The sequence below is a fragment of the Mesocricetus auratus genome, unplaced genomic scaffold (genome assembly GCF_017639785.1).
Source record: "Mesocricetus auratus isolate SY011 unplaced genomic scaffold, BCM_Maur_2.0 Super-Scaffold_100013, whole genome shotgun sequence".
NCBI classification, from domain to species: domain Eukaryota; kingdom Metazoa; phylum Chordata; class Mammalia; order Rodentia; family Cricetidae; genus Mesocricetus; species Mesocricetus auratus.
Window position 1 is genome coordinate 57,477,842 of NW_024429196.1, and position 23,001 is coordinate 57,500,842.

At 45.7% G+C, this 23,001-nt stretch overlaps 2 long non-coding RNA genes across 2 annotated transcripts in view; one reads left to right on the top strand and one right to left on the bottom strand.

The window, feature by feature from the left end:
* LOC110340233 overlaps window positions 1-23,001 on the top strand; it is a 111,113-nt gene that overhangs the window by 8,104 nt on the left and 80,008 nt on the right. The gene's annotated exons all lie outside the window — the stretch shown is intronic.
* Window positions 1,914-22,438, bottom strand: LOC121143606. Its single transcript, XR_005880857.1, has 3 exons — window positions 22,226-22,438; window positions 5,582-5,685; window positions 1,914-2,042 (listed from the first exon to the last, which is right to left on the bottom strand). It is a non-coding gene; the product is annotated as an uncharacterized LOC121143606 (long non-coding RNA).

Genomic DNA, 23,001 nt, shown 5'->3' on the forward strand with positions numbered 1-23,001 from the left:
AGGATCCTTGAACCTGGAACCTGTGGTGGTCACCCGCCTCTTGTGTAAGTGCATTCTTCCCAAATAAACTTCACTTGATGTGTACTGAATCTTGATTCCCACACAATAGTATAATCTCTCCCCTAACACAACACATTTCCTGACTTCCATTCTGAAGTTAATGCATCCTTAAACTATATAGGTTAGTTTAATTTAGCAGGTTTTTTTTCAATCCAACGTCTGTCAGCAGCATTTGCCCTTTACTCACCAGAATTCAAAAAATTCTGAGTCAACAAAGCAGCATACAGGATCCAGATGCCCTGGGTACTTCCCATCCTTACGTGGTTTGTTCTTTTTCTATAGTACTTTATTCTCTTTAAAAACTTTATTACTTTAATCTATTTTTCTATGACTGTCCATAGCCATTTTCTTTTCATTCTTCAGCACCTAAGCACATTTTTAAGCATACTGTACCTATTTAGAGGTTTTCCAGCCTGGGCCTAGCTTTCTTTTTCTCACATCTGCAGTGTTTCTTTGACAGAGTGAACCAAACCTTAAACTGCTAGGTGGCAGGTCGGCTATCTGCCACTTGGTTCTGCTTAGGATATGATGCTGATGGCTGGCATTGCCCTTCCTCAGGTCAATGAGAGCCAAGCCTCATGCCCTCAGGCCCAAGCCAGGAGCTGCATTGACCTGTCCAGCTCTGGGAGTTTGCAAAGCCCATGCCACCTAGTGCCAAGTAATGTGCCAGCTATTCAAGTGCTTAACTGTACAGAATGGTTTCTTAAAGGAGCCATGCCTCTCTAGACTGCAAACATCGTGCCTACCTGAGACACTATGGTCACCAGGAAACCACATCAGACTGCATGTTCAGTAACTTTTTTGTCAGCTTCATCAGTCCCTATATGGATTTGCATACCCTACAGTGGGCGCAAAATGAAGCTGGACTTTCTTCTGGTCTCTTTGGACCACTAATCCTCAAATAATGACATGGAGACTTATTATTAATTTTGAAAGCTTGGCCTTAGTTTAGACTTGCTCCCAACTAGCTCTTATATCTTAAATTAACCAATTTAGATTTATCTGCTTTTTTTGTCATGTGGCTGTTCCTCTCACCCAAAATGTATGTCCAATTTTCTACATGCCTTGCTGTTGGATCCACGTCTGCTCTTCCCAGAATTCCTATATCTGCTTGGAAGTCCCACCTATTCTCTCATACCTAGCTATTATCCATTCAGTTCTTTATTAAATCAGAGCAACATATCTTTACAAAGTGTAAACAAATATCCCACAACAGGGAGAGTGACCTTTTTGGTTCCTCCCTTAAAGTGAGCCTCAGCCTTTTCAAGGTATGGAAGATGCCATAAATTTCACAGCATAGCATCAGTGTCGTCCGTTTGCTTCAGGAAGAATCTTGCTCCTGGGGGATGGTAGCCTCACTGATGATGCCTTGGACTTTATTGGTGTAGACTCATACTGGAACATGTACAGTAAGGGGCTTAGGTCTGTGAAGAGAACATTAGTGGTGACCTCGTGTACTTTCCTAGAGTGAAAAAAAGCCCTGATGACCAGCTATTGGCCACAACTGTTTACTGTCATCCTCATGGTGTATCAGAGATGAAGCTGCCCTTGAGGAAAAAATGTAGATGTATCTCTGTCAAACAGTAATCCCTGCCTTCACGTGTGTGCAGTCTACCTGCTTATGACATCCTTTACAAGAATGCCCCATTTTGCCGGGCATTGGTGGTGCATGCCTTTAATCCCAGCATTTGGGAGACAGAGGCAGGTGGATCTCTGTGAGTTCAAGACCAGCCTGGTCTACAAGAGCTAGTTCCAGGACAGTCTCCAAATCCACAGAGAAACCCTGTCTTGAAAAACCAAACCAAAAAAAAAAAAAAAAAAAGAATGCCCCATTTGTTGCAACTGATGTGATGGTTAGTCTTCATTGTCAACTGGACTGAATTTAGGTTGACGATGGAAACATGCCTGTGAGGCATTTCCAGAGAAGAAGAAAGACCCATCTTGAATGCAGACAGCATCATACCATGGGCTGGGGACCTGGACTGAATACAAAGAAGAAAGTAAGCTGAGTGTCAGCATTCATCTCTCTCTGCTTCTATACAATGTTACCAGCCTCCAACACTCCTGCCAGCATACTGCCCCTGTGTTGATGAACTATATATACCCTCAAACTATGAGCCAAGATAAACCCTTCCTCCCTTAAAGTTGCTTCTTGTCACATCAAAGAACAAAGTAACTAATACAGTTGGTGAAGCTACATAGAGACATCCTCATTACCAGGAGCCCATAGCTTACATTAGGGTTCAATCTTGGTGGGTTTGAACAAAGAGATAACACGGGAATACTGTTACGGCATCATACAAAGTGGTCCCATGCCCTAAAAGTCCTCTAGGCTTCATCTATTCTTCTGTACCTCCTCCTCCTCAACCTCTGGCAACCTGCTATCTGAATTCTCTCCATGGCATTTCGTTTATAGTGTCATCTATAGCATGTAGGTCTTTTTGATTGGCTTCTTTTACTTAGTCATATGAATTTAATTTCCCTTAGTGCAGAATAATATTACATTATTTATACACATAGACATACCACAGTTTATTTACCTATTTACCTAATGGCAGAATCTTAGTAGCTTCCAAGTTGTGGCAATTAAGAGTAAAACTCCAATAAACACCTGCTCTGCTGGTAAGGTTCCTCACTCCTTACATGGCCCATCACTGTGACCTCCCCCCCTACATTCTACTATCTGTCCTCCCTTGTGCTCTTGTCCTTTACCCCAGGTTAGCTCAGAAGGACAGATGCATGTCAGATGGTAGAGTTAATCTGTAAGCACATGCAATGTCTCATGCCAGGGACAGCATCTCTGGAGGCTAGGCCTAGGGCACACAGGCTCACCAGCTTCCTCTGCTCTGGGGAAGCTTGGCTCTACCAAATTCAGACCCAAAAGAGAAGTAGGTGACAGAGTGGCCAAGCAGGCAACTTCTCAACACAATGAGTATAGGATGGGCTCCTCCTCGAGTGACACAGATGGCAGGTGAAGTACGTGTGGAAAAGGAGGTGCTCTTACATCCTTCTCCTGTCCCTCCTGCTTTCTGCCCCGTCCCCATCACTTTTCTGATGGTCTGGATAGTTTTCCTGAACCTGGCATTAAGGTCATTCATGTGGCTGGGCAACCATCTCCTCCACGTGCACTACAGTCTCCATTCCTTGGTCCCAAACTGCATCCAACAGCAGCTTCCTTCTCCCTGGCCTTCCAGGTCCCTGTCCTGCTTTCTGTCTGCAAGTTTAACAACTCCAGAAACCTCGTGTGTATGGACTCCTGCTGTGCTGGTCCTTCTGTGACCATGTGATGTCACTATTCTAATGCCCTCGAGGCTCTCCCTTGCAGCAGCTGTCAGAATCAGCTTATTCTTCAAGTCTGTGTGTGTGTGTGTGTGTGTGTGTGTGTGTGTCATTTGTGACAATGTAAGTGAATGTAGACTGCATGGTGGTGAGTGAAATATTTTGGGTAAAAAAATACCACATGATGACCACGGGGTGGGGGTGGGGAACGGGAGAGCAAGGATACTGCCTCAAAAATAAAAGTTTTCAGTTAGAAAGAAAGCTCAAGAGTCCTGGTGGACCACACAGGGACCATAGTCAGTGACACTGTATGGTGGACATGAAATTAACCAAGACAAAACAAACTATGACAAAAATGAACTATGTGAGATAAGAGCCTGTCTTAGGGTTTCTACTGCTGTGTGGAGACACCATGACCACGGCAACTCTTGGTTTTTGTTTGTTTGTTTTTTGTTTTTTGGGACAGGGTCTCTCTGTGGCTTTGGAGGCTGCCCTGGAACTAACTCTTGTAGACCAGACTGGTCTAGAACTCATAGAGATCCGCCTCTGCCTCTTGAGTGCTGGGATTTAAGGTGTGCACCACCACTGCTCAGCTCAGTTCTTATAAAGGGAAAACATTTGATTGAGGTGGCAGCTTATAGTTCAGAAGTTCAGTCCATTGTCATGGTGGGGAGCATGGTGGCATGCAGGCAGGCATGGTGCTGGAAAAGTAGTTGAGAGTTGTATATCTTGATCAAGATGCAGAACAAGACTGTCGCCACACTGGGGGCCCACCCCACAGTGACACACTTCTTCCAACAAGGTCACACCCACTCCAAAAGGCCACACCTTCAAATAGTACCAGTCCCTATAGGCCAAGCATGCACACATATGAGTCTATGGGGGCATTCCTATTCCACCACCACAGAGTCTATGCTAACCTGATTTAGTCATTCCATGTGTAGTAGATGTAGCAAAGCATTATGTTATATGACAAATATATGCAATTTTTATGTTTTAATTTAAAAATCTGTGGGCGTTGATGGGAGCAGATGTAGAAATACATGAGTAATAAATGGACCAAGCTCCTGGAGAACAACTAAAGTGAGGGAAGAGTGATAATATGAACAAAGGAGTCAAGACCATCATGGGGAGACCCACAGAATCAGCTGACCCGAGCTACTGAGATCACTGACTTGGGTTTGACAAATGGGGAACCTGCATAAGACCGAAGTAGAGTCCCTTAATATAGCTGATGATGGTGTAACTGGGACAATATATGAGGCCACTGGCAATGGGTCCAAAATCTAACTCTAATGCACAAACTGACTTAGTGGAGCCCACAAACTCTCTTAGTGGAGAGGGTTATGGAGTAATATCTTGTCCAGCTTCCAGATACAGGAGTGTGAGGGGTGGAGAGATACCTTGGTCCTGCCTCAGTGAGATGATGGGACAAACTTAGTAGACTTCCTAGGGGAGGCCTTATCCTCTCAGAGGAACAGGTGGGAGGTGGGAGGGGGAGGGGGAACAGGAGAAGAGGAGGGAGGAGGAACTGGGATTGGAATGTAAAAAATAAATTAATTTTAAAAAATCCTGTGGTGTTAGCTCACTTAGACCAAAACATGATATATGTGGGAACAATGCATCATAAGTTTTAACCACCACCAACAGAGGCATACCCAGAGGATACGGCCTTAGTGTGCTGTGGTCCACAACCTCTCTCTAGCCCTGCAGGCCTATGGCATCTCCATTGAACAGTGACCCAAGGCTGAGGCGGTACTGAGCTTCAAAGTCAGTGTCCCCAAGGGGTCTGAGCAGAGCCACACCCCCAGAGAAGGGCAGCTCTGCCTTTAGAGCAAGACAGGCCCAGCAGACGGATGTGCAGCTTCCTAGAGCAAAGCCACCGTGAAAGTCACAATTTTGGGGGGATGATGAAGAACTTGCAAGCACATGCATGAGGACCATTGAAGAAATGAAGAAACTGAAGCTGCTCCTGACAGGACAGCAGGAATTTGGCAAGGGGTGGCTCAGGCCCAGGTTACCCACAGCGATGAAACACAGCAGCCGGTGGTCATGAAATATTTATGAATGGGGAGTGGATGCTGCATTCTGCAGCCAACGCAGGGGAAAGCGAAGTTTCAAGAAGCCTGTGATAGCAAAACCCTCCATTAATTATCAGAAGCAAGCTGTAACACCGGTTCCTATGGCAACGGGGTCCCCAATGCGTTTTGTGCTTTTTTTTTTTTAAGCTGCTCCCACTTACTGTGGTACGTTGCATTTCACCGGAGGTTTTATGCTTGTCCTTTGCAAATGAATTTATCCTGTCCTCACAGCTCAGCGGCTGGTGTGGAGACCGACAGGCGGGTCCTGGGGAAAGTTAAATTATGCAACTGTGAGCTCAGCTGCTCTGAGGGCATCCAAGCCTCTGTGAGCCTTTGCACTTCTGGCAGGGAGGGAATGAGGGAGGAAGGGCAGGGAGAGAGGTCTGGAGGGGACAACTAGAAAGCATGGGCAGTGGAGGGGGCTACTGTTGCCCCCAACCCCTTGGTTTTGCAATCCACACTTGCAGTAGTGTAGAGACAGGCTGGTAAGCTCAGTGCCTGCTGTAACTGCAGTAGCATCTAGTGCTTGCACTTGAAACCCTCTGGAGAGGGATATTGCAAAACGCAAAGAGTGGCTGGGTTTGGGTTTCCAGGAGACTGGGATGCACCTCCTTGAAAACCCTCCTTCTCCTGAAGGCTATTGCTCCTTGTCCCCACCATTAAATCTCTTTCCTCTAGGGCTCTAGAGGTTCTCAACTTCCTATTGTTGTAACCCTTTAACACAGATCCTCATGCTGTGGTGACCCCAACCATAAAATTGGTTTTGTTGCTACTTCATAACTGTAATTTTTGCTGTTATGAATCACACTGTAAATATGATATGTGACCCCCGTGAAAAGATCATTCAACCCCCAAAGGGATCATGACCCACTGGTTGAGAATCGCTGCTCTAGGGCTAAAAGGGAGTTTTATTTGATGGACAGGTGTGTTGGTTTAGCCTCAGTTGTCAACTCGATGAGATATAGAGTTGCCTGGTAAGAGAGCCTCTGGGCCTGCCTGTGGGGGGATTGTCTTGATCAGATTAGCTGAGGTAAGAAGAGTTGCCCACTGTGGGTAGCACCATCCCTTAGGTTAGGATCCTGGACTATATAAAAAGGAAAAAGTGAGCTGAGACAAGTATCCATGGATCTTTGCTTCCTGACAGTGTGACCAGCTGCCTTGGACTCCTGCCGCCATGGCTTCATCTCCACGGTCTACTGTGGTCCAGAGCTGTGAGTGAAAATAAACACTTTTGCTGGGATATTTTATGACAGCAGTAGGAAAAGTAACTAAGGTAATGCATGCTGCTGTGGTGGCTTGGCTGTGTAGACTGCTATCCATTGAAGCATGGTAGTCTCTGGCACTTGAGCACAGACAGGAAGTGACGGTGACTTCCTCCATGTCTACACTACTGATGAAGGCCATGCACATATTCCGTGCTGCTGGAGAGGAGGGAAGAGAGCTCGGAGAAGATGGAGTCACCATTCTGTATACATGCTTTTGAATGGAAGGCTATCTGGATGTGTCCCAGAGCTGGGGAGCTCAGGAACCCTTGTCCACACCATCCAATCTCAGACTCTACCCCCATAGCTAACCCACAGATATGGGGAGCAGAAGACACACCGACTGCTGACTGGTCTCCTTCAAGTCACACAGTGCTGTGTCTCTGTGACCATCACTTTATAGCTCCCCCAGGAGGAGGTCTTCCCTCCCACCTATGCTGAGGGAGTGGTGTCTCCAGGAGAGCTCCTGGACTCCTTTATTATTCAGACATAGAACTGGCTCCAGGAGCCAGCAGATGTGGAGGGACCCGCAAGCTGCAGGGTGGGTTCCTGGCCTCAGAGTTTTCTTCACAGGCAGGGCTCTGAACTCCTTTGCTGGATGGGGATTTCCTGAGTCTTTTGGGCAGAGCGACCCGAGGGAAGCTGTGAACCTGAACCGCTCTAGGCCTGTGTTCCTCCAGTTACAAAAGGGACTGGTGGTGGGAATGACACCCTGGGGCGGGAGGGGGGCAGGTGTTGTTAATGGAGGCTGTTCCCTACCTGGCAGTCCTTCTTTTTAATAATAATAATTGGAATCTGCTCGGGTGAGAGCAGCCTGGAGGAGAGTCTCATGAATATTCATTGAAAGGAGCTCAGATGTCAGTCCCAGAGAGCCAGGCCTTTCAAACAAGGGGGACTCCAGAAGGGGCCAGGCCTGAGACCCCTCTCCTGCTGCTCCAGTGAGGACTGCATCTTGGAAGGAGAGAGATGGCCAGGACTCTTCTCCAGTCAGGAGTACAAAATACATAGTCCATGTTCCAACTCAATGAAACCATTCCATCTGGCTCTGCCCCTGACTGCAGCCTCCTCAGACAGGTGCCTTTCTCCTGATGCCTGAACACTAGAAACAAACCTGTTTGTGTTTTTGAAATTGTCCATAATGATGGGACGCCATGCGATGCTCCAGTACAGGTGCACATCGTGTGTGGTGGTGCACGCCTGTAGTTCTAACATGCGATGGATGCTTCAGGACAGGTGTACAATCCTGTGTGGTGGTGCATGCCTGCAGTTCTAACATGCGATGCTCCAGGACAGATGCGCATCGTATGTGGTGGTGCACACCTGCAGTTCTAACATTCATGAGGCTGATACAAGAAGATGGTCAGTTTGAGGTCAGCCTGGCCACATGGCAAGTTCAAGGCAAGCGTAGGCTACATAGTGAGTCTGAGAACAGCCGAGGATACATACAGATTCCCTGTCTCACAGAGGAAAACATTTAGAGGAAATCACAGTAAATATACTTCCCAAAACACTTATTTTTACTGATGAAAATATTAGATGTTTTCTCTCCTAGCTTTTTGATGTATTCAGTATGTCATTATTATCTGTAGTCATTGCCCAGCTGTGCAAATCACAACCTGGAATTGATCTTTCTTCCCTCATTGTGACTTAGAACTCATTGTCCAACCCCTCTCCATCTCCCCAAACTTTCCAGTCTGTTCTTCTACCATTCCACTCTTAACTTGCTCAGGACCCACTATTCTGCATGTAAGTGGGATCATGTAGTATGTGCCTTCCTGTACTTGTCATATTTTGCTTAACACAATGTCCCTAGGCCTATCTATGCTGTCACATGCTATATCCATACCTTGGCTGCAGCTCATGCCAGATGAGAGCCTACGGGTATTGATGTCCCCCTGACCTGAAAATGTCCCCAGATCAGAGTGCAAAGTGTTCACGAAGCTCCCAAGGAGTTAATTCCCTGCTCATGACTTCTAAAAAAACAAAACAAACAAACAAACAAACAAAAAAAACCAACCATTATGTCCTAGGGAGATTTCCTCCCAGGAAGTTGCCCAGGGCCATTTGTTGTCTAGAGGGTGAGCAGAGACCTTTCTGTACTCATGGGATGATTTCAAGTAAAAAAAAGTGTCCAGGTCACAAGGACATGTCTGAGAGAATTGGGGAAAGGCAGGGAGGGGCAGGCAAAGAGTTTAGCCTCTGAGGAAGCTAATGAGGAAACGGGATGTTTCCCAACCAATTGCTGTTAAGCGACTATTGAAATGAATGCCAACCACCAGCACAGCATCATGAGAACATTTGCCCCAGCAGGGGCCAAACTAAAGAGAAAATGGCTGAAACCCTGATCCAAGCAACACGGAGAGCTTCAGAAACGGCCGAGGACAGTATACTGTGATGTACAGAAAGATGATGAGGTCGCTTTAAGAGGATGTGACGATTCAGGTAATGTGCAAGGAGGGACAAGTCAGGCCAGGCTGTGAGTACTGCAAACCCAGAGCCTGCTCTCCACCCCTGAGACAGTGACAAGGTTGCAAGTGACAGGACAACTCATGCCCCACAGAATGGTGTCTGGCTCAGGCCTGTATAATCCCTGCCTCTTGAACTAGGGTCAGGGGGCTCCAGGCTGCTTACTAGCTCTGGGACCCCCCCCCACATACACACACACACACACACACACACACACACACACACACACACACACACACACACTTTCTCCCCTGCTTCCTATTCATTTACTGAAATGTTAGAGGGCCATTCGGGTACAATCGTTTGCCAGGCATAATGGGTCATACTTGCCTATAATTACAGCACTTGGGAGGCCAAGGCTGGAGAATTGTGTCAAGTTCAAGTCCAGCCTGGATTGCAGAGAGCTCTGGGTCAGCTTCAACTACAGAGTCAGACCCTGTCTTAGGAAAGCAAAACAGAAAACCAGCTGTGATTCATGAGATCTTACTCGTCAGGCTCTCTTAGTTTGCTTTGTGTTGCTGTGAAAACATCCATAACCAAAAGGGTTGATTTCAGCGTACAGGTCACAGCTTGCCATCGAGGGAAGGTAAGAACTGGAGACCACAGAAGTATGCAGCTTACTGGCTTGCTCCCCAAAGTGTTCAGCTTGCTTTCTTATACACCCTAGGACCACCTACCCAGGCATGGTTCTGCACACAGTGGGATGGGCTTTCTCATATCAACCGTTAAATAGAATGTCCTTTGGACTTGCCTACAGCTAATCTGTGGTGGTTCTTAATGAGAATGGCCCCCACAGGCTCATAGGTTTAAAGGCTTGGTTCCCAGTTAGTAGAACTGTTTGGAAAGGATTAGGAGGTGTGGGCTTGTTGAAGGAAGTGTGTCACTGGGGGTGAGCTTTGAGGTCTCAAAAGCCCACACCAGGCCCAGTCTTTCTCTCTCTGCCTGCTACCTGTGGATCAGGATCGAAAGCAGTCATACTGCTCCAGTACAATGACTGTTTGCTCTGCACCATGATGAAAATGGACTCACCCTCTGAAATTGGAAGTGAGCCCCAAATGAAATGCTTTCCTTTATGAGAAATGCCTTGGCCATTTTTTTTTCAGCAGCAGAACCCTGACTAGGATATCATGTGAGGAGGAATTTTCTCAATTGAGGGTTTTCTTCCCAGATAACTCCAGCTTGTATTAAGATGACAAAAAACTAACTAGGACAGACGTTATTCCATGAGTAAGGTGGTGTGGTAGCTACAGAGTTTGGAGAGCAGGCACTGACTCTTGTGAAAGATTGACTGGAAGGTGGCGTTTTATTAGCTGATCCCTCTGATATGAGATAGATGCTCTGCTTCTCTTGAGGACGGAAAACATTTGTGTTGTGTAGCTGCCAGATGAAAAGATTATCTAATTTGTTCTAGTATAATAAAAACTCGGGAGTCAGATATTGAGATAAAGACCTGAGTGACTGGCCAACCCTCTTTCCACATTCTCAGGGACCTCCAGTACTGGAAATTCCACCCCAAACTCCTCCTAAGTTTCTTCCTGTCCTCTCTAGCCACCCTGTAAAGTCCTCCAAGATTTTATGGCTAATCCCAGTCAGCCAATCACTAGATTCAAGGTTGGTTTATTGGCACAGTGGAGTGGCTGCACTGTGCCAATTCTCCTAAACACTAGAAAGAGAACCCTGAGTTCACTGATCACCATCTTCAGAGGCCACACAATGCATCCCTCTCTAGCTGGTTTAGGTTTTCATTGTCTTGGGCTCTCAGGTGAGGAAGTCTCTTTTGGGGTAGGAAGAGGGGAGGTGCAGGCAGCTAACTAAACACAGGACAAAGAACACACTTTTTCTTTCATGTGAAAACTAGGGGAAACAGTTGAAAGCGGAATAGTGATTATTAGAGCCTGGGACAGGTCTGTGTGGTGTGTGTAGAAGGTGGTTTGGCTATGATACAGTACATACGAAAATATGACTGCAGCTCATGTTGCTTAATGTGTGTTAGTAAGAAACAAACACACAATTTAGTTCTTAAAGATTTATTTATATTTATTTGTGTATGTATATGGGTATGCACATTATATATGTGTTGCCCTTAGTGGCCATAAGAGTATACCAGATTTCATGGAGCTGGAGTTATGGGCAGTTTTGAGCCACCCAACATAGACAAGTAATTTCAATAAAAGCTATAATACACATATTGATAAGTCACACCACAAACTGAACATACCATTATGTTAGAGCATTATCAAAACTCTAACCACCCTTACTCCTCTATACACTCACCCCTCTAGGCCAGTCACATCTTGGCTTATGAGAACGATTAACTCTATTCTAGTTTGTTTGGCTTAAAGGGATTCAGGTAACTTACACTCTTATGTCTGTCTTCTTTTGTTTAACACTGAGTTTGTCAATTTCATGCACATTGTATGTATAGTTGCTGTCTTAGGGTTTCTATTGCTGGGCAGAGATACCATGACCACAGCAACTCTGAAAGAAAAGGGTTTAATTGGGGCTGGCTTAGAGTTTCAGAGGTTGAGTCTGTTATCATCATCATGGCAGGGAGTATGGTGACAGGCAGGCAGACATGATACTTAAGAGGTAGCTCTACATCTTGATCCAAAGGCAGTAGAAGTGAGATAGCAAAGCCACCCCCTAGTGACACACTTCCTCCAACAAAGCCACACCTACCAACAAGGCCACACCTCCAACAAGGCCACACCTCCTAATAGTGCCAATCCCTATGCGCCAAGCATTCAAATACATGAGTATATTGGGGTGTGGCATTTCTATGCAAACCATTACAGTTGCCAATTCATTTTCATCACTATAAAATATTCTACTCTGTGAGTATGGTATTTTACTGCCATCCAATCATTGGTTGGCATTTATAGAATTGTGCGATTTGTTTTATATCTGTACTTCTCAGCATATCACAGTGTGTGTGTTCTGTGCAGCCCTTCTTAGGAGAACTGAAAACTGGAATCTGAGTCAAAGGTTCTGTGCACAGTCCAGTATGCAGATATCTCCAAACATTTCCTAATGGTTTTTACCAGTTCAGCCTCTTTGCCTGCAGTGTTTTGGATTTCAGTTGTTCCACATTCCTGCCAATGGATACTATTTTCTGTTTTTATATTTAGCAATGATGATGCCGTCTGATTATACACCGATTTGTATTTAGCCCGATGACTAGTGAAATTGAGTATAGTTTATTTGCTCATAGTTATTCACCTTTCTTTTGGGTGATATCATATTCTTGTGAACTTGTACTATTTTTAAAAGAAAAAAATTCTATGAAAATGGGAGACATTTGTGGTGTGAGTAATGTCTGCTTCTAGGTTTAGAAATCTTAACCCCATGGGCAGGGCGTTGGTGGTGCACGCCTTTAATCCCAGCACTTGGGAGGCAGAGGCAGGCGGATCTCTGTGAGTTCGAGGCCAGCCTGGTCTACAGAGTGAGTTCCAGGACAGCCTCCAAAACAATACAGAGAAACCCTTTCTCGAAAAACAAAACAAAACAAAACAACAACAAAAAATCTTAACCCCAGTTGTTTTAGAAGCAGGTCACTGAGTACTCACAAATCTCATCACCTAGAAAAACCTAAGCAAGGCATACACATCAGCTTCAGCTCTTCCGAATGTGGGGCTTCTCCTCGAATGACACCACTTCCTGTCACACTGGCGACAAGTGGAGATGAGGAAGGTCATTTCACATGGGATGTTGGTAGGAGAAATGGCATGTGAGCAATGAGGAAGGTTGAGAGTAGGGTAAGAGCTTGTTACATCACTGGACGTATCAATATGATCAACAGTGTAAGTGTTAGAGCTCTGAGAAGGTAGGTTTCCCCACTGCAAGTTACAGCTTTGCTGAGCATGGGCAAGGTTTCCCAGAGCAAGTACAGCTCGGAAGGGAAAGTTACCCTGGCAGTCTGGAACCAAAGAATACCACAAAGTCATACTACACACGAAAAACCTCCTATAAGAGATTTATTGGGAGGGGAAATTCCAGGAGGGTGGCTACCCTCTGCTCAGACAAGAAGCAGCAGAGAACTGGGCAGAAGACAGGGCTTATATAGGGCTTCTTCAAGGGGCAGAGATTTCCAGGGTGGGGATTGGTGGGTTTTCAAGTCCAGAATTTAGCCACCTGCTTCTAGAGGGGCTGGGTCTGGCAGTGAGGTTAGAGTGTTCTGTGGGTGGAGCCTAGCAGTTGGCCTTGGCAGTCCTCAGATGCTGGAACTGGCCATTCAGGATCCTTGAAAGGCTTACAAATAAGGGCTAGTGGGATGAGATTTCATTTAAATGGGAATGGTCAAGTTCTAACAGATAAGTATTGAGAGACTTATGATTAAGATGGGCAAGTGTTTGCAGAATCTATGAGAGCTCTGTTAAAAAAATACTTTTACTTACTTTAGGGACAATCTGAAGAACTAAAATTTGCAATTCGAGTGCCTCTGGAAATTACCTAGGAGGCATGCCTCAAGACTCTGGGACCTCTGTTATTCTAGCTGCAAAGGACATGGGTTTGCCTTAAGTTCAAACCTCAAGTAGTGGTCCAGCCATTGTCTATTCTTCACCAACTGCTCTTTAAATCCAGCAGATCTTGCTGTCCTTGGCTGGTACTACAAAAGGACATTTCTCTCTTGTGAGACATTTTATACACTGAAATACAGCAATATAGACATATAGACATATTATATTACTGTGTGTGTGTGTGTGTATGTGTGTGTGTGTACGCGCACACGCATGTGGTGGGCACACACAAGCCACAGTGTGCATTTGGAAGTCAGAGGACAACTTGTAGGAGTTGGTTTTCACCTTCCACCATGTAGGTCCCAGGGATAGAATTTAAGTTGTCAGGCTCTGTGGCCAGTGCCTTTAATCTCTGAGCCACCTCACCAACCTGACATATTCTTTCTTAATGTAACTTAGATGAAGCCCAAACAAACATTCTTGGCTCTCATCTACTGAATAAATCTGGGCTGCAGAGGTGGCTATATGCTATGTATTGTAAATTGTAACATTGTAAATGACAAAATATAAACAACAAGTGGTTTTACCTGCAAGGAACTTACAATACTATGGGAGAAATAGTGGAGAACAGTGTCAACTTGAAGATAATATGGTGGTTGTCATACTGACTTACAGTGGAATAACAGAGAATGGGGTCCTTATAGGTGGCGGAGGGGGGCAGAAAAGACACTTTGGGAAAGGCATCTTGAGACAGTTAATAACTTCAATGTTTTTCTTACTTATCCTTTGAAGGAGGGATGGATGCATTTGGGAAAAATTAGGAATTACAAGACCCTACCGTGTATTGAGCAGAAGGGAAAGATTTCCAATTTCCTGTCTCATTGAAATAGCCACACTGTTATACAAAGAGCCTTGTGATTTACATTAATGAGCATTTTTTTTGCTTCTCATTTTGAACATGAGCTCAATAAAAGTTAATTAAAATGTAAAATTCACAAATGACCTGGTGTGGGTTAATTAAGGCTAATGAAAACAAGCTTTTCTTCATGGTTCCTCACCTATGGAAATCTAAGATAACAGCTCTCAAAACAACTGGGCTCAAGGCTTTCAATGTCTATGCTGAAAACCACAGGAATAGAAAGCTGGGAAAGCAGGGGTCAGGGTATACGAAAGGATTTGCTATACTAGAATTCAGGGGAAATGACCTCTGCCCTGAAGGGCTGAGTGAAGGCATGAAGGAGGGGGTGGAGAAGAGCAGAGGTGTAAGCTAAGCATCTCCATGGATATCTGCAAGCCACTTCACGGTGGTTGGGGGCAGCTGGGAACTACAATGCTGAATACTCGTTGTCAGTATGACAGAATCTAGAATCTCATTGGAGACAAACCTCCATGCATGTGTGTGAGCAAGTTTCTAGATTGAGTTTGTTGAGGCTAAAGATGTACACTAACTATAGAAGGCATAGGTCCATGGGCTGAGATCCTGGACTAATCAGAAAAGAGAAAGAGAGCTGGCCAGTCTTCATTGTTTCCTGACTGTAAATACAGTGTGACCTGCTGTGGAATAGTCCTTTGGTACACTGTGAAAAATGTGTTGTTCTCGTTGTTGATTAAAATCTGATTGACCAATAGCTGGGCAGGATTTTCAGGGCAGATATCATGCTGGGAAGAAGAAGGATGGAGTCAGAGGAGTTGCCAGCAGATGCAGAGGAAGCAGGAGGTAGAAGATGAAAGAGAGGTAATGTCATGTGGCAGAATGTAGAGTAATAGAAATGGGTTAGTTTAAGTTGTAAGAACTAGCTAGTAACAAGTCTGAGCTATTGGCTGAGCATTTATAATTAATATTGAGTCTCCATGTTTATTATTTGGGGACTGGTGGGCCGGAAAGAAAAGTCCACCCTACAGTGGACTCAGGCTCCTGCTGCTGTGACTTTCCAAGACAATGATGGGCTGTGTCCTTGAACTATGAGCCAAGACAAACCCTTCTCTCCTTAATCTGATCTTGTTGGTGTTCTGTCACAACAGAGACAGGCTCTAATATAGACAAGCCTGTGCTCTTCTTGAGAGTTTCTGACAAAGCGTCTCTCTAATCAGATGGGAAGCATTTGGCTGCAAGGAGTAGAATCCCGTATTCACTTCGATCAGAAGCAGCAGCTGCTTTGCTCTCTCACATGGTAACAAGCCTGGCAGGATGCAATTCCAGGACTGCTTAATCCACCACCTCCCTGATGGCTTGAGATCCAGGCTGTTTCCATCTTTTTGCTCTGACATCCTAAATGCTTGGCTTATGCTAATGGCTGCTCTGCTAATAGATGGATGCTGGGGTTTCAGGAATAGTACAGTGGTCTCAGGTACAAAAGCAGAATGCATAATTCTCACTTTAAGGTTACTAGTTATTTATTTTCTTAGCAATGAAAATCTCTTCAGGATCCTCCCATGCAGCTCTTTTAATTTCATTGACTCAGACAGCTGCACACCATTGTGTATGCCCCAACCCAGTCATTTACTGAGGAAACAATTCTACATCATCTGGTCATGACCTCTCAGTCCCAGATAAGGGGGCAGCCTATCTTTCCATGAAGTACTTGATAACATGCACACAGAGTTCTAGTTGCAGGAAAAAAAGGGGGAGAAAACATGAAGGAACCCAACTCTTCAAGCTCCACAGAGCTGTCTGCTCAGGTGTCCTACTTAGGGTTTCTATTGTTGTGGAGAAACACCATGGCCACAGCAACTCTTATAAAGGAAAATATTTAACTGGGTGGCATGCTTACAGTTTCCGAAGTTCAGTCCTTGATCATCGTGGTGGGACAGGAGGCGTGCAGGTAGACATGGTGCTAGAGCTATAGCTGAGAGTCCTACATCTTGCAGGCAACAGGAAGTAATCTGAGACAAAGGGAGGCATCTTGAGCATATATGAGACCTCAAAGCCAGTCTCCACAGCAACACACTTCCTCACACAAGACCACATCTACTCCAACAAGGCCATACCTCCTAATAGTACTACTCCCATTGGGGGCCATTTTCTTTCAAACCACCCACATCAGGTTAAAGAGGCACAGTCTTTAGGATTGCAGACTGACCCTTTGGTCATTTCATTTGTCTTGGGAGAAAACAGAATCATTTCAGACAAATGAGCACAATGTAGTAAACATTTGATTATAATCAGACCATCGGGGGACACAGGACATATAAACATGTAGGAATGCTTTTAGAAAAACTGCAGGGTATCTAAACTTGGTCATCCCTTTCTGTGTCCTCCATTACAACTCATGTCCTACCCAAGAGACCGAGTATATGAGTATTGCTGTGACAAAAATAAAAAAAACCAGACAAGAAGTGACTAAGGAAGGGAGGCTTTATTTTGACTCACAACTTAAGAAGGGATAGAGTCTATCAGGGGAGGAGGGAAAGGTACCACATCAGGAGCATGAGACTCCTGGTTTCACTTCACACACAGGCTGGAAGCAGAGAACATTGGATGCTGGTGCTCAGCTTGCTGTCTCATTTTTATTCAGCCCAGGGCTCTAGCTTACAGGCTGGTGCTGCCCACAGTCAGGGTGAGCCTCCCCTCCTTGGTTAAATCTTTACGAACATCCTTAAAGTCAAGTTGATCATCAAGATTTGTCATCACACCCAGGATGTACTCATATTCCTCTCTGCTCTACCAAAGCATCAAATACATTCATGTTAAGTTTGCATGACCAGTGAGCATGCATTAGGGATTAAAAAGCAGCAGACACAAAACCTCAGCTCCGCCTCTATCTTCCAACTATTTTAAGCCTCAGTTTCCTCAAATACAAAGTAGGACACTGTTAATGGGTCATTGTGACTATGGTCATTGTTGTTATTTATATTAGGACAAGGTAATCTCTGACAACTTTGAAATCTCAGTAGCTTAATAATAAATGTTTGCTTATCACTAATACTGAGTCCCAGTGTGGTTGATTCTGATTGGGTGGCTCTCCTGGTGACCCAACGACTCAAAGATCCTACCTTCTATCTTGTGGCATCATTGCCCTCAATATATGGTTTTGGGGCTGGAGAGATTAAGAGCATGTATTGCTGTTGCAGAAGTCCAGAGTTTGGATCCTAGCTCAGGGGTATCCTCCAACCTTTTCTGGAGTCTGTGAGTAGCCACACTACTGTGCACATACCATGTGCACACACACACACACACACACACACACTTTAAAAATAGTAAATCTTTAAAACAAACAAAAACTGCACTATCTCTGAAGTTTTGGAAGGATTGTAACACTACCTTAGCTTTGAACCTCATGGTTGAAAGACAGGACCTCATAAAATGTGTCCCAATCAAGGGTGTGTGTGTGTGTGTGTGTGTGTGTGTGTGTGTGTGTATGAGAGAGAGAGACAGAGACAGAGACACAGAGAGAGACAGCGAGAGACACAGAGAGACACACAGAGAGACACACAGAGAGAGAGAAGGGGGAGGTTGGGGATATTTTGCAGGGGCTTGGGGATCCTGTCCATTCTGAGAGCACAGTGTAACCCTGCTACAGCTTGAATCTGAAATGTACTCCTCACACTCATGTTTTGCACACTGGTCCCTAACTTGCCATGCTATTTTTGGAAGCTGTGAACACTTTAGGAGGTTGGACCTGGCTGGTAGAGAAGTAGGTCACTTAGAGAAGACCTATGAATGGTATGCCCATCTCAGTCCTAACTGGAATGTTCTGCTTCCCGGTCTTCTACCATGTGATGAGGCCCCACCACACAGGACTACTAACACAAACTGCACTATGCCTTCATTATAACTATGGGCTGAAATTCCCTGAAGATCGTGTTCAAAATAGCCCCTTCTCCCTTAAATCACTTCCGTCAGGTATGTTGATCACGGTGACACCAAAGGAACTTATAATAGACACAACCTCTCAAAGCTTTCACCTCACAACTTTATCACACTGAGAAGTAAGCCTTCAATACACGAGCCTTGGGAGACATACTCAAGCCATAGCCAAACCACAGAAACTCTTAAGTGATAGGTAGAGGGGTGCAAGGTCTCCAGTCCTCCTCATGGGACAAGCCAGTCACTCTGAAAATATGAACCCTTGGATGGTTCAACCACCGTGTTTATCTTCCCGTTTCTATTCTGTACTGTCCGTTGGTGGGGGCACTGCTTAATAAACCATTTCTGTCCAGAAATCCACTTCTCATGAGTTTCTACCTCAGAGCCAGATTCCGGGAACCAACCTCAAAGCAGAGCCAGAGTTTTTGAAGTTTCCAGTCCCTGTTGCGCTGCAGAGATGAGTGACATCTTCGGTCCCATTCTTACTTCCCTACCACCCTAGTTGTTCCATGAAAAGCATCAAAAGATCACAAATGGAGACTTCGCTGTGATATGGGGCCCCTGAGTGTCATGGGGACACGAAGATGTCCTCTAACAGCTCATCAGCCCACACCCTGTTCATCAAAGTATTCTGAGAGACTGGGTTCAGCTACGACCAGACAGGTTATGGGAAAACTGGATTTACATCTCCTCAGAGATGTAACTGAGCCAGATGTGTTTCTCTTGATGGGAGATGCACATTGTGAACTTGTGGAATTTGGACTGTAGAGGATGAGTTTCCAGAGATTCTTGCTGAGATGACACAGCTTACCCCATGTGAGTTGCTGCCTGCTGTATGCTGAATATCTAACTGTTCCTTTCTCTTTTATCCCACTATAGATCTCTTTGGTTTTACTTAGGCCTGGCTTTGGATCTTCTAATTCTTCCAAAGAATGGAAATAGATTCTATAATTACCCCAAGGCAGGCATTTAAGACACAGTGAGGCATGTACTAGGCTGAGCCTTAAGCCTCTTGCAGGGCAACTGTGGCCTTAGTCATAGTACCATGCAGATAAGCACTTTAATGGGAAGTACAGGGATGGCATGGAATGCTATAGAGAAAGGGTCTTTGAGGTCACAGTTTAGTTATTGCTATATGTGCAGAAAGATCTAGCATCTCAATCCAACTTGCAACAATCCTGAGAAACATCAGGGCTGTCACGGTCCACCACAGTGGGGTTGAACAGAGGATGGCTTTGGTTCCATCTTTATCTGCATTTTTCTCTTCACTCACGTAGGGGTGGTTCCTTAACACAATACAGGGAGCACTCCATTTAGGAGTCTACTTCTAAGGCACCCCATCTGCAATCGTCATACTTCCCTTTCTCTATAGCCAGGACTCCTGAAGGTAGCGACGAGAACACAGCCACAGTCAGTGTGGACTCAGCTCTCCTCTTGCTTTTGAGCTCTCTGGGGGAAACACTTCTCCAATGACAGGGAGAGGGCAAAGCCTCCAAGGTGCAGACTGAGGATGTGGTGATGGTCAGGGCCACCTCATTCTGATGCACACAGAGGGATCTAAGCAGGGAGCTGGAAAGCTCTGACCCCAGAACAGATGACTTCCCTGAACACTCCCCACCCCTCACCTCACACACAGTCTCATGGACAGTTAGCAAGCCCTGCAGACCGCATCTGATTATGCTTGGTCTCTTCCTCCTCTGCCTCCATCCTACCCAGAGTCACAGATATCTCTTTCTTGGGCCACCGTGGCTCCTTGCCTGTTTCCGGCTCATTCTCTACACTGTGGCCGGAATGACTTTTGAATAATTAAGTTTTCCACTTCTAATATCTGTTTTTTTCATAATTTAATTGGGATTTTTTTGATTCATGACAGTGTGATGCTTGGATGCCCTCCCATATTTCTTTAAGATATCAAACAGGTGGATTTAAGCTTTTCTGCTTTGATTGGAATATTAGCTGCTTCCTTAGTCAAAAATGCATTCTTTTGTTGAGTCTGTTGGTACCTGTTTGGGTATCAGCCTTTAATGTCGTATGTAAATCTCTGTATTTTGTCTTTGATATGAAATCACAGTTGTGCTTTAGCAAGTCTATGGGAAGGGAGAAAAGCCATTGCTTCAGTTTCTTGGGGAGGGATGGCAGTCATGAAAGCAGCTTGCTTTCCTATTTACTTTGGGGAGGAAGGATGGGTACTGGTGATTGAATCCAGGGCCTAATACACGGTAAACAAACACTATCACTGACTCATCTACCTGTACTGGTTGCTCATTTCTCCTAGGCTTTCCAGGGATTCAATCTGCCATGTACCCAGTTTTCGCATTAAAGGGGTCCATCTAGAAGCAGGAATATCCCTACCTGACCAGAAAACTCCTTCCTGACCGTGCAAACCAAAAGCCATCTTCAAAGGCATCTTCTTCTTCATTACCTTGGTCATAATGGTTCATTAAATATTTACTAGGTTACAAAAGCCCCCCCCCCCCACTGAATCAAAGTCTATTAAGCAGAGGCTGGGTCTGTCTGTCTGGGCCACCAACCTGCACTACATTCGACATGCCTCATTTGTTCAAGAAATAATTACTGAACAATGTCTTGTTTTTGATTTTGCATCCGATTTCTTTTTAAAGAAAGGATTCTTAGTTAAGCACAGAAAACAGCTGCAAGATGGGGTATGCTATCAAATGAGGGTGAAAGACTCTGCTTCAACTTGGAGTCTGTGGGGTGAAGGAACAGCAGGGCTTCTGTGGACCAACCCCCTTCTCCTGCTTCTGGGAAAATTACTTCTCTCTCTGGCCTCCTGGCCTCCTCATTCTGGAATCTGATTTCACCTTCCTGAAAGCAGGAGTTTTTCCTACTAAATTCTGCTGCCTGCTGCCAGCTAGGAGAGGTGGAGCCTGCAGAGGCGGCCGCAGGACCATCCTGTGCCATTCCAGGAGACATTCACATTAGTCACTGGGTCCTGGGGTCTCGACAAGCAGGATGTGGATAGATGAAGGCAGAGAGGGCTTCGTGCTGCACCGTTTTTGAGTCATCCCTGAGTGTCAGCACCCCCACCCCACCCATGAACACGACTGTGCCATCTGCAGCCATCTGCCCAGCCTCTCAGCTGCGGGTACCAGCTGCAGTAGGTAAGAGGGGCCTCCCCAAAACAGAGGATGCTTACTGAGTCTGAAAAGGAGGGGACTTCAACAACCAAAGCTCCTCCCCGACTGTTTCATAAGTAAGGAAACTAGGCCACAGCTGGGATGACTGGCCCAAGGTCACCCTGGCAAAGATGGGGGATCTGGGACCGGAATGGAGGGCTTCCAATACCCATAGGTACTGGAACTGCGTCAAGGTGTGCCCCCTCCCCTTCCATCTTGTCCTCCAGACTCTTCTTATCGTTTCAGCCCCAGACCCCATCTTCAAGAGCTCCCCTGCCCCACCACCATGCAAGCTGCTTCTTTCTACTTGGGCCTGAAGGTCTTGCTGGCCTCTGATCACGAGGCACTTGCCTAAACAAAGCTCCCTCAGTGGTAGCAGGCAGAGTATGGGAGCAGCATCTGAGGGCCAAGAACCGGCTGCAGCTAGGGTGTGTGCTGGCCAAGGCTGAGGGCACTCACTTTCTTCCCAAAGGAATAAGCGTGACTTTCAGAGCCCAGAGCCATGCCCTGGGCTGAGAATCCTTCCCAGGCCTCTCACTGGGAATAAGTTCCTTTAACAGGCCCACACTGACCTAGTCTTTGAACCTTCCTGCCCTTCCTTCCTGTCATTTCTTCCCCTATACTTTGATCCTCCCAAACAGGCTGTCATTTCCCTTTTTAAGAGTTGTCACCATACCTGGTATCAGTTGACTCTTGTACCGAGAGCACACTGGCTTATTTTTCTGTCTCCTGGTTCTCCCAGGGGTCCCTTTAGGCAGAATTGTGTCCGGGACCTGTCATCTCCGGTGCTGAGAAGACTCATTGTCCTGAAAGCTAGGCTGGCTGGGATCTGACCCCTGAGACAGAAATATGGTGCAAAATGGGGGAGATTGAGGCACCGCTGAACTGTTCAACCACCACCTCCCACCCCAGTTACGGTTTGGGGTAACAAGCGGCAGCCTGGTTATGTCACAAGGCTCCATCCTGACATAGCGTTACCTGGAAAGCCAAGTATGAAGGCCTGTGGGGCTTGGCCAGCCAGCAGAGGACTTGTCCTTCCAAGAGCATTTTCAGTGTGATCCCTGGGACTCTGGGTCTGTGATACACTCCGGGAATAAACGGTTCAAGGATCAGCCAAGTTTGGCACACACAGTTCCCTGAAATCTGTGTCCCTCTTGCCAGTTTGTTCCAGTACCCTTGGCTCTGAACGACCCCACAGTCATAACTGTGAGCAACAACCAAGGTGTCTTCTGACTTGTCTGGCAGGTACCTGGGCCTTGCAGGGCCAAGAAGGCGCTGCAGAGGTGTCCTCTCCTTGTCTCCCCGAGATCTGGGCTCAGGGACCCCCCCGCTTTTGTCTTGGATTTTGTTTCATTTATTTGAATTTCTGGAGGAAAAACAAACCAAAACAAAAAAAGAAAAAAGGAAAAAAAAACAGAAAAACAACAACAACAACAACAACAAAAAAACCAC